The sequence below is a fragment of the Hemiscyllium ocellatum genome, assembly GCF_020745735.1.
Source record: "Hemiscyllium ocellatum isolate sHemOce1 chromosome 27 unlocalized genomic scaffold, sHemOce1.pat.X.cur. SUPER_27_unloc_4, whole genome shotgun sequence".
In the NCBI taxonomy this organism is placed as follows: Eukaryota; Metazoa; Chordata; class Chondrichthyes; order Orectolobiformes; family Hemiscylliidae; genus Hemiscyllium; species Hemiscyllium ocellatum.
The window spans coordinates 2,146,537-2,158,539 of NW_026867509.1; positions in this window are offsets into that span (position 1 = coordinate 2,146,537).

Sequence of the window (12,003 nt, forward strand, 5' to 3'; positions counted from 1 at the left end):
TCATTTCCCGGCAAAAGTGTTTGGGTTTATTTTTAACTTTATCGGTACCACTGTGCTATCTTACTGTGCGTTGAAAAATTATTTGGCAGTTCAGCTCTGGATGCTTCATTATGACATGGAATCAGAGCAATTAAATGTCCTTAATTTGAAGTGAAATGAAGAAAAACAATTTTGAAAAACTCCTGAATGTCTGAGGCGAATGGCTCATGGACGGAGCCCAGCAGATCGAATTCAAATTTGGTTTGATAGGCACTGGAAAAATTAACGTATTCACATTCATTTACAAGTCTCAGTGGAGAACTGATCATCGTAGAAGCCAATGAAAGTACACTAAAGCAAATTAAATTGTTTGTTATAGAGTATGTTGTATTTAATACGTTTCTGCATAATTCTCAAACTAAGTATCGCAGTTCTCTGACTGATTATGGATGAGAAAGTTACAGTGATATGTCAATGTTTAACTTAATAACCTTCTTTGATTTTCTAGACCATTGGCGAGGAGACCCTGTTTCTCAGGCGCCCGGGGAGACCTCAGTAAATGTAAGAGTTGATAATCAATTGTTCTGCAATTGGTCTAATTCAATCAATGATGTACGTTACCTGTTTTGGTATCTTCAATATTCAAGTAGATGTTTTGGGACAGAGGGAGCACATAAAGTGGGAATACAGAAGAATTTCAAGAACAAAACGTTTTTCAATGAAGTTCAATGAATCTAATCGAACTGTGCTTCTAACCGGTAAGGCGGCACTGCTGACAGACTTGTCATGTATGACTGCACACTACGAGCCACATAACTGCAGGATCATAGAGAACTTGTACACAAACTGCCAGGCATGTCAGCGAATGTACAGATTGAGGTGTTGACAGGAGGTTAGTTAGCCGTCAATCCCACGTTCGTGACGATATCATGTTCTCCTAATTCAGATAAAGTAATTGTTTATTTCTGCATTAATATGCATTTCTATTTTTTTCAAAACAACAAAGTATGCAAATGTAGTCATCATCATGAACAACTAAAAATGAGGAGCCAACTGCAATTTATGTAAGGAAATGTTGGAGTGGAAATAGAGACAGGCTTGATTTCTCAGCCAAGGGATCACAGGCACCAGTTAAACTGCAGTAAGAGCAAAACGAATGTTTGTGCAGCAGTCCACCATTTATAGTTGTTTATTGAACAGGTCCGAATGGCATAAAAATTTGCAAGCATTGGCTGTGAAAATCAATACAACAATTGGATATGAAACAGAAGTAAGCCTTAGGCCCATGTATTCTGCTCTTCCATTCCAGTGAGATTATCGTTTATCTGAAAATCCTCAACTCCACTTTCGTATCTTTTCTCCATAATCCTTATTATTACTTAGTCATTACAACTTTGTCTGCCTAAGCCTCTACTTCCATTTGCAATACTTAATTCTGCCTGAGAGAATAAGTTTCTCGTTGTCTCTGATCAAGCTGGCTGTCCATTTACTCTGAGGTTGTGCCTTGTGATCCTCGACTCCCCCTCTCCAAGCGTTTATGCTTATACCCGATCAAGCACACGAAGAATTTACTATTTTCAATCAAATCGTATCTCATACCTGCAAACTCCAGAGAAATCAGTTCCAATCAATATCTTCTCATAAGACATATCTGTGATCAACCTCGTGATATCTGTCTTAATACATCAATTGCCCATATGTCTTTGGAAAGATTGCAGCATCTGTCCCGGAAATGGAAACAGGAAATGTGAAGTCAGGTGTGATGCTGCAGATAGAAGCACACTGCCACATTTACTTTCATGGCACGGAGACAACGTGGTATCAACCTGTTCATAAAGTCGACAAATTAAATTCCAGGCGTTTGTCTTTTCTAGTTTCTCTTTATCCCAGTACCTGCACGATTCCTGATGCGATTGCAGTTTGGACGAATGCACTATGTACAATGTGGATGTTCCTTAACTGCAGTTAGTCTGTACTGATTCCCCAGGCACAGCTGTTTGGAAAGCGAGAGAAGAGAGGATATCTTCTGAGAGACTCGAACTGTGTAGAATCAAATAATGCAACACCCAAACATTGTACATATGTAACCACACGTTACTCACACACACACAAACAGACATGTAGGCATGCATGTATAGATATGCACGCAAATACACGTGAAAACATACACACTCACAGAGGCTACAAATTCAGGCATGCATGCACAAACACAGACATATCGATGCACATATAGACAGACATGCGTGGATACACACATACACAGACACACACATAGAGACTCAGTCTGACATAACATACAATTGCAAGCATCATGCATGCGCACTCGCAGATGCATACACGCAGACATGAAGACACGGAGTCTCTGAACTTACTGAGCACAGCTCTTGTACATTTGTGTTAGCAAAAGTCGAAAGGAAAATGAGAAAAAAATGCACTTATGCTGAATAAGACAGCTTTTCATTAACATTCCGTCGTCTTCATATCGTGGGGTTTTGGAAGAGAAAACCCAGTTTCATTGTACTAGTTTATGTTCTAAAATGCATTACCATTTTCCCCTGTTAATTGAACATGCTTTCTTTCGTCAATAAGTTTAGTCTGCAATGACCACAGAGAGATATGAAGGAAAATTGAAAGTGTTCCATTCGCGTGCCGCTGCTTAGAACGAACTGGAATCAGGGAATGGATAGTTGCGGATAGAAGTGCGAGTTTATTCTCGAGGCAGTGTACTGCGAACTGAGCTTATTCCAAATAATTGGAATTACCCAATTAAATGTCACTCAATTTTAAAAAACATTTTCACAATTACAATTAAAGATCCCTTAGAAAAGTGATTTAATGCAGTTATTTTCAAGAATTAGCTAGAAGTTGACGAACGGGCTTGAAGAGCTGCTCACAGATTAGTTTCACACTGTCTGGACTGGCTTCAGTTCCGCACTCATGCGTCTGTCTGTGTTGAGTTTGTACATTCTCCCCCTGTCTGCGTGGGTTTCCTCCAGGTGCTGTGGTTTTCTGCCACAGTCCTAAGATGGATGTTTGGTGGATTGGCCGTGTTAAATTGCTCAATGTGTGCAGGGAAATGTAGGTTTGGTGGATTAGCTACAGGGAATACATGTTGACAGGGACAGGATCGGGAATCTGTCGAGGTGGGACGCTCTTCAGAGGGTCACTGCTGACTAGAAGGGCTGGATGGCTTGCTCCCCTCACTGTAAGACGTCTATGATTCTATGAACAGTGATTAATGGATACAAGAAGACTAAGAACAAAGTTAACTCCACTGGTACCACAAAGCAAACTGAACGTAAGATAAACTGGTCAGAAAAGTAGCAAGAAGCTCACAATAAACACAAGCAGAGATTTCAGAATTCTGAAGAGAGGGTTGAGGCTTTATGGAAATACAAAGTTCAGATCCATTTTCTCTCCGTTCCCAGGCATTATGCTGCATTTGCCTTTTATGTTTATCACTTTAATGCTTGGAATACAATATAAAATAATTTTGTCAGATTTACTGATCAGATTGTTACATAATGTTGAAAAAGAATTCGATCTTAAAGATATAGATGAAATCTTTCCAATCTTTCACACTTGCATTTTCTCTCTTTGGACTAATTTTAAATCGTCACAAGCTGCTGAAAGTTTAGTCAATCCACACGTCTATTCACTCAGCCCCAATCCATTCACTTCATCCGAATGATAGCAGTAGTTTTGTACAAGTCTCCCCCTGTTTCTGTCACCGTGTCTCTCAGCCCGCAGTAATAAACAGCGCTGTCAGACAGCTGCAGCTCATCGACGGTGAAATTTCCCTCGCTTTTTGAAGTGTCCAGAACTGCAGAAAATCAATCAACAACGTCTTCTGCTTTAAAAACGTCTCCTGACTTTGGTATGTAAATCACGAATGTGGAAGATTGTCCACCATCCTGATGGTACAGTTGTTCAGAACAGAAAGCAGAAGAGATCGATTATTTGAAATGAATTGTCGCCGAGTTTCCTTTCATCTGTGTCTCTGCAACTGGCTCCTGTGAAACCCAGTCCATAAAATTAAGGGGTAAATGTAGGGGTATGAGTGGGTTGCGCTTCGGCGGGTCAGTGTGGACTTGTTGAGCCGAGGGGCCTGTTTCCACACTGTAAGTAATCTAAACAAATAACACCTGCTGGATTTATATCCGAAAAATCTTATGTTTTTACTGTTAAATTTCACAATCAATGTAGCAGAGCCTGTTGCAAATGGAGCTAGTGCGCAATTAAAGAACAATATGCCATTTTCATCTGCAAATGTGCTTTCTTACATTTTGGGGAACTTACCAGTAAGGAGAGCTGCAGCAGTGAAGAACGAGTAACTAATAATCATGGACATGCTTTCAGAGCTGGTTGCAGGTTTGAACAGAGGGATCTAAGATGACTGTTTCAGCTCAGCGTTTAGATGAGGAGTCACATCGGTCGTGCTGCATGGCTAGCAGCGTCACAGTTGACATCCACTCAAATTTCTGCTGTTTTGTCTCACAATCCATGAGGTCTGGGTAAGGAACGGGCAATGAGCTGAAATTGTTCTCACTACAATGAATGGCACAGAATAACGTTTATCAGAACTCTCCGCATTGATCGTATTATGCAATCATGTATCATAATTATTATTAAACCAAATCGGGGCCGAGAATTGACCACTGCCTGAGTGAGGCAACATTTCTAAGACATGAATTAAAGTGATTTTTTTTTCGTCGTTTAACAGAGTGAATCCTTGAGATGAGGCAATGACTGGAAACATTTAATGTTGTGCTGAAGATGGTGGCACAGGTTGCCTGTTACAAATGCTTGTCACTGATCATGAAGAAGGGATTTTTCTTTTAACAGAATGTCATAGATTCAGTACCAGTGAAAACGATCATTAGGTCAACATGGTCTTAATATGAGGTTGCTATTATGTTGATAGTTCACAGTTTGAATTTCAGATCTGATTCACTGAGCAAAGCTGACAATTGCTGCTGCTTGTACATACTGACTATGCCGGTGGGGCCCAGTAAACGGCAATTCTGTTGAGCCAGAGACATGAGATCCAGCGACATTTAAGGGGATCATTTTATTCTCTTGATCCAAGTAAATTCATCAGAGAATTCTGAATATGGCTTCCACCTTGATTCGGACTTTAACTCTTCAGTAAACATCTTGAAGATCCCCCACGAGAGAGATTGTGGAAAAAGAGAATCTGTTCTCTTGCAATGTCATTATAGATCAGTTTTCGGGTCCACACCTCCTTAGTCATTAATTCTAGCGGCTCTTAGGAGACTGCATGTAGGCCATTCGTTCATTGAAGAACATGCAGAATATCTGAAAAATATTTTTTGCGAATCTCAACCGAGAATTACATACTGATGGGTTTAGTTCACCGAACAGCATGATCATCATTCCGAGTAAAACACGGAGAGTACACATGATTACAGTTGACCTTATAAGCAGTTCACCTTTACAAATATTTTGACTCTTCTAGTCTTCAGTTAAGGATGTAACTCGAATCAGAGTCAGTTTCGAATTCTGGAAAGAAAATACGTTTCTCTACTCTGATTGTCTGTTCTCTCTGACATGGCAACTATTGTGCACCAAAGGTTCACTTGCTGATGAGTAAACACAGCTGACTTTGCCCAACCACTTTCTGCTGTTTCCAATTGCTATCTGTATGCGTCTCCTTTCCTTATTTCTTCTTCTTACTTTTCTGAGTCTTCCTCACTTAAACTTTCTTTCCTTCGATTTCAACTGTTCTAACAAGCGACAAATGCATTATTCTTATTAATTAAGACGAATCGATAAGTACCACAAAATCTGCCTCATTTTCAATTCAGGAGAAATGTCCTCCAATTTATTCACGCCATCAATTGTTACTCAGTGGAATCCCATGCTTATTATAAGTTGCTGCACATTTCCAAATCGCAATTATCATTTTTACGCTTTTGTGGACTATGCGTGCTACGGCAACTACAAACATTTGATTCGACTGAACCATGTTGCTAAGTTCACCATTTCAGAAGGCAATTTCGAGTCACGCACATGTGATTGGAGTGACATGCGTGCCATTCCAGATAGGGAGGTATCTCCCTTCCCCATAAGTCAGAATCTGGACATTCTTGTATTTTACAACAATCAGTCATGGTTATCATGGTCACCATTCTTGGACTTTCTTTTCCATTCTAGAATTGTGATTTGAATTAAAGTTCCAACAGCTGCCCTTGTGAGATTTGAACACTGGACAAACTGGTGCATTGTCCCATTGGCTATCTGTCGCACTCAACATATTCATGAACAGCTGAAAAGTATGTCGTCCCGGATTGAGATTCCCACTGAAATGTTCAAAACTTGGAGCCGTTCAGTTATATCCATAACGACTGGGTCTGAACAGATAGTGAGTGACTTGTCATGAATATCGACAATAACAGTGTAGTTCATACTGTACAGCTGTACAGGGTAACTGTGACCTATCGTCGACTCTTGACTCGTTACTGCTTTGGCCCCTTGTTCTGATTGGGACACTTTATATATTACTCATCTTTAAAAGTAATCAGCTAACGCCCAGTTAATCATAGAATATCTACAATGTGGAAACTGGTCCAACAAGTTCACAATGATCATTCGAAGAGTTACCCACCCAGAACCATTCCCCACATTTAGCCCTTACTAACGTACCTAACCTATACATCAACGAACATTATGGGCAAATTAGCATGGTCAATTCAACTAATATACAAATCTCTGAGTTGTGTGAAGTGACCAAAGCACCGAGAGGGGCCCTACGCAGACGTGGGGTGAATGTGAAGACGCCAGACAGACAAGGACTCAAGGCTAGAATCGAACACGGGTCCCTGTTGTTCTGAGGTAACTGAGCTAATTATTGAGCTACCCGCTGTATCACTTGCTAGCTAGGAGGAAGGGAAGATAGTTAATCACATGGAAGTGGAAACGGGAAATGTGCACAAGGATATTTAAGATTTAAGTAAAGCAGACCTCTTAACGTGGAGATGACCAGAGTCAGACAGAGATTAATGTTCAAGGTACACGTCTCGATACCATGAGCAGAAACCGAAAGAGCAATTACCGTTTGTCACCTGGAAGCAAAGAGTTTAAATCAGAAGTGAAATATTATTTGATCGACTTGAACTCAATTGCGCCATCTATGTTAAATTTTCACCAAGTCACTTTTTGAAGAAGAGGCACCTGATCTCTATTACGTTTTCAGATAGCGCTGACCCGTGGTCGCAATGAGATGGATGAGACGCCAGAGCCTGTGAAGTGGACTGACCAGAGCTGGAAGTGGGATGGTAGGGAATATTGTTCCCATCTCATCATTAGTCTCTTCTTACTTTAAATCTCACGATTTTTCTTGTGGAAATAATGGAGGCAAGTTCCTGATGTTCATGGGTGAGTTGTACCCGGAGGCTTGAGGTTTGGGGCTGACAAAGTGCATGGTGTGCGAGAAAATCGTTGTCATTGGCGGGGTGAGTTGCTGTGCCTGGTTATGAGATACAATGTTTGAATCATAGGATTCTTACAGTGTGAAAGCACACCATGCTGCCCATTGAGTCCACACTGATCCTCTGAAACAGCAGTCCATATGCAATAATAGATCAGCATTCCTCATAGGTAACCCACATAGCCTGCTCATCCTTGGATTGTGGAAGGAAACTGATATACTAAGAGGAACCCCATACAGACATGATGAGAAGGTGAAAACCCCACAAAGGGAGTCGTCAGAGAGTGGAATCAGAATGGAGGTTTATGGTGTCATGAGGCAGCAGTGCTAACCACTAAGCCACCGTGGCTCCCGAGTTTACAAGCTGTACGAAGGAGTCATTTATTTGACAAAATAAATGGAGCTACAGAAGAAAATTAATAGATTTTATTAATATTTTTAAAAATGAAGGCATATATATGTATATATATATATATATATATAATTTCGTAAAGCAATCTGATACTGCTATTCTGAAGAAAAGTTAAATCATTCACTTGAATGGAATGTGACTGTTGAAAATATCCAGCTCAGTTGTGATTAGTTCCAAGATTAATAGCTTCTGAATTTTAACCGAGCTGAATCTGAAGATCAGACTGCACATCTTCAAATGTCTTCAGTCAAATTTGCATAGTCTTTTCTTACCTCATGTACCTTGCTGTGATCTTTGTACATCATGTCTGTCTCATTCTGGTGGCAGTTAATTTAAAATTCTATCCATCCGGCTAGGCCCGAACACGAGAACCATACTTTCATTAAGCATGATTATGCCATCAGAAACATATTCCAGTTTCTGCAACAATTTCTATTTTTCGTTTGTATTTCTCTTTTATTTTCAATGAAGCTTTTGATATTTCATGCAAGCATTTTTAAAAATTTCTCACGGTCTTCAAATGTAATATTACAATCTTCAACTGCAACGCTCTTTATTTTCCAAACTCTTTGTTAATTGATGTGAGCTTGAGCAAATATGTTGGTTTTGTGGAAAAGGCTATGTGCTGTGCGATGCCAGTTGCACTTAAATCAGTCAGTGATTGATTCCCTTTGTGCCTCGTGCATGTGCGGAAATATTGAGTGAGCAGGCAATGGATGTAGTTAGGTGCTACATGGTTAATTCACGATTTAGGAGGAGACGTTTTACACTTGTTCCTCTCAGTGTGTTCTGCGATTGTCACAAGAGGGAGACAATTTGAGTTGGAGTTGGAGTGACATCTTCACCATTTGTTCTCTGTATCAGCCGTCATACCTTCTGTATGGGAACTGACTATCCCTTTTCAAGCTGTTTGCATTCGCTGAGATGCAGCTTCTGCCTTCCAGTCTCACTGAAGTAGTGGCGACACAAGCTAGTGAACTGACTGCGTGCTGGGAGACCTCTGTAAATTGCGACAGCGAGGTTTATGAATATCATGTTTCAATATCCAGCAGTCATTTGACAATGCAGTTTTTTGTCGTTTGACTTGTTTTGGGCACACTGCACCGATGTTGGGATTAAAGTGGCAGTAGTAACATGCGTGCGAGACTGCATAAATGTCCTTTATAGTATCTTGACATCGATAACACTCAGAATTCCGGGCAGAATTTATATTGATTGAAACTTCCACAGGTGTTGAGAATGAAGAAGAATTTGTGAAACTTCACTTCATAATGGAGCTTCAGAAATCTCACCTGTTTAACTGTCTCGCGGCTGCATTTATCAAAGCCATTTTGTATCACTGTTCTTTTAGAAAGATGATGATCAAATGCATTCCCAGTGATGTGCAAAATTGTCAGCTGGCGATGCGATCTGTTGGGATATTTGTGGAATCGCAGGCAGACATACTCAATTCAAACTTAAACCATGAACAAATCAACTTAACCTCGAATCAAACAGTCAGCAAACTGCTTGTAGTGAAAGCTCAGAAAATGAACTTCAATCTCCATTCCTTCTGAAGTGCAGGCCAACGTTCTGTGTAATTTCCCTGTTCCCCATTGTGTCAACATTCCAACTTTATGAGACCGATGCAATAGGAGCCACAATAATGTCACCTCCTCCATCCCCGAAAATCTCTGCACGTTTCTGAAATCGTCATCAATTTGCATAATATTCACCTTTGCTGTTATTTCAGATGTAATATTTCAGCTGCCAAGCTTTTGCCCTTTCACTCTATTTCCTTCCACAGTCTCGTTGTTTCATCATTACAACCTGTGTTCCAATTATTTTTCTGTCACTCGCCAATTTGGCGACAGTAAATTCTCTTTCCTTATTCAAATCATTGGTACATGTTCTGAAAGACTGAGGCCCCAGCATTGAGGTTTGTCGCACTGTAGCTCAGATTCGCATTCTGTCAGGGCACGCACTGTCTTTTTTCAAGCGTTAGTGTACGAATAGTTAAGACACTGTCTCTCCATGCTAATATCTGCCTCTGATACTTTGACTCTTATTTTATTAAGTATTCTAATTTGTGGTCCATTCTCAAACATGATCTGGAAATGCAAATGCATTTTCGAGCCAGCCCTTTTAGCCATTCTGCTTGTTCTCTGCTGGAAGAATTCCACCAAATTTGCCAGGCAGATTTTTCACTTCATTTAGCTCTGCTAACACTGTATGACCAGCTACTTGTTACTAAATATTCTGGTGTTAAGTTCTTTTTAATATATTCTAGCATTCTTGGAATCACAAAACTGCAGATCACATGGAAAATAAAGTGAATAAGGGCATTTGATGTGTTAAACATGAGGACTGGGTGGAATGTTGCAAGGATTTGTGAAATGCTACATCAATCAGAATACTACATCAATCGGATATAGAGCAATAGTGGGAGAAACATGATAGTTAGGTAGTATAATTACGTTACGTACCAATGGCAGCATAATCAGGTTAATCAAAGCATGTGACATGTAAGTAAATGTTAGCGTGATGTGATTGGGTCAACCTTGGGCTAAAGTCCATTGTGGTTGATGTAATAGTAAATATCTAACTGTAGCATAATAGAGAAATATTAAGATTGGAGTAGGGAGACCATTGCGGCAGACGAAATAATAAATAATCATTGTGCTATGAATTAAGTTTGACGCAGAAAAAAAAAATATAGTGCAAGGAGTAGAGAGATAACATGGACTAAAATCATTAGTTTGTTGCATAACTGCTGAATGATATCCCTGACTAACACAATTGGATATGCTGATAAACTCGAAGAAAGCATGATAAAATAATGTAAAATAATGGACACCGAGGTTCGGGGGCAATTGAGAATTCGCTCCCTGGTTGTCATGACTTTTGTTTGCAACTAAAAAATCATTTTCTTGTAGAACTCTCCACGTCCCCTGGTAATTCTGTACTACAATCATTGGCCAATGGCTGCATTTGCTTTCTTTCCCCCATTTTGAATAAAGATCTTGAAACTGAGTCCAGAAGAATATCAACAAATAACGTTCGATGCAGTTACAGCTCGCAGAAGCGATGTTCAGAGATGCAACCATTTCGTAATAACTGAAGATGAGAATTAAAACAATGTGCACTGAGAAACATTTAATTGTTAATTCAGGATAAATTGAACAAAGCCTTTTAAAAGTATTCTGCAGGGTTTTGTTCTCGCTGCTTTGGAGCTGCAAGTAGTCAATGCAGAGTATTTTAAAATTAAGATGCTAAATACGTGCAGACATTTGTAAAATCTGTTTCTTCTATGTTCCTCATTTTTAAATAGACTGTTCCATACACTTTTCCATAAACTGACATATTTCTTTTCTTTTAAAAATAGTTTTCATTTTTATTTCAGCCCTGGAGTATTTTTTTCCCCAGGAGTGACAGCAAAGAGTTCACATTGACCTTATGCGTGATGTGATGCTGCCTTCAATTTAAGTTGCCCAATGATTGAAATCCTAGGAGTTTCAACCTGCGCTAAAGCAATTGTGAATTTTGGTCATCAGAGGGTGACACTGTATCACTCGAATCATAAGACAGAGAAATCAGGATAGAGACTGTGATGCTCAATAATTGATTAACATCCTTGCAGACAATTTATCTTCCACTGAAACTGCCATCCCTTTTTGTAAAAGGTTTAATTAGATTTCAGGACGCTGCAGGAATACATTTAGGAATCGGGAACTGATATCTCACCTGGCATGAAGTCAGACAGAAAAGAAACATTGACGGAAATATATAAACATGGAAACAAACTTACAGAGACACCAAAACAAATGTGGGCAGCAACAGAAGCATTCAAATATGGGCATTTAAACTAGAATTTGAAAGTGCATGTTTTGAAGGATATGCAGTTCTCAGCAATCGTATGTTGAAGGGACAGCTCAGGCCTCCAACACATCAGAGAGCAAGAAGTGCCTGTTGCATTAATTTGCATATATTTCAATGCAAGAGGGCTGACAGGTAAGGCAGATGAATTTAGGGCGTGGATGGGGATGTGGATTGTAGGTATGGCAAAGGGAGTTTCATGACTGGATGCTTAATGTGAAGTAGTACAAGTGTTTCAGGCGGGACGGAGGTGGTGGCAGAAGGAGAGTGCCAGTTTCATTTTTAATTAAGGTGAATATAACAGAGG